Source organism: Mus pahari, chromosome X (assembly GCF_900095145.1).
Source record: "Mus pahari chromosome X, PAHARI_EIJ_v1.1, whole genome shotgun sequence".
In the NCBI taxonomy this organism is placed as follows: domain Eukaryota; kingdom Metazoa; phylum Chordata; class Mammalia; order Rodentia; family Muridae; genus Mus; species Mus pahari.
In genome coordinates this window covers 36,400,520-36,401,489 of record NC_034613.1, presented here as the reverse complement: position 1 = coordinate 36,401,489, position 970 = coordinate 36,400,520, and positions in this window count along the sequence as shown.

Sequence of the window (970 nt, the reverse complement as noted above, 5' to 3'; positions counted from 1 at the left end):
TTAAGATATATATAAAAAAAATTCGTGAAAAGCAAGTGAGTAACATGTTTTAAAATACTGGATGCATAATTTTCAAAACACTTTATTTGAAAAGGTTGAAAGTTACATGCAAAAATTATTGGGTTAGGAATAAATGATGGATACAAAGAAGATAAAATATTTCTGCCTAAGTCACTGGCAGTTATAATAAATCACTTTTTTTCACTTCTATGTGAAGTCCATTGGAAAGTTCTATAGTTCTTTTCTGTTTTAACTATGGTACCATTATTTTAAACAAAGATATAATACATTAGGATATGCATGCTAAAGTAATGTATACTAAAAACAGTGTAAGTGCTTATTGGTGAGAATTACTGACTCTACCTTAATAGTAACTGATCATTTTAATATGAGTTAGATAAAGGAACGCTACCATATATCATATATAACATAAAATAATTTTTTACCTATTCTTTAGGCATTTTATGCTCAATATTTAGATAAACTTTGTTATTTGCTTAGTTGAAGTTATTCTCTAGAATTTTACTACCACTAATGGTCCATCACAGTTACATGGTTCATTTTAATAAGATCTTATAGAATCATTGTTTTGTGTTACACTTCAATACCCTCTCTTAATTTCACTCTCAATCAGTAGGGTAATTTCTAAAACCCTAGAAGCTATAAAAATATACTGTGTGAAAAGCTCCATGAGTCCAAGCGAAACCCACATTATCCTAATGCTACATGCAGAATTTGTCCTCTTTTTTAAAATATTAGGAGGTAGCCATTATACAAAATAACACATTTAATTATAATAATCTCATATATGTAAATCATAACTTTTGTTTATTATTATTTTTCACTACCTTCTCTTGTCCCTTCCCACTCTCACCTTTCCTCTTCTTACCATTTTTTTTTTTTTTTTTTTTTTTTCTCCTAGACTCTCCATGAGTTTCCCTGGGCCACTTGCCCAGGGCCATGGAGCCCC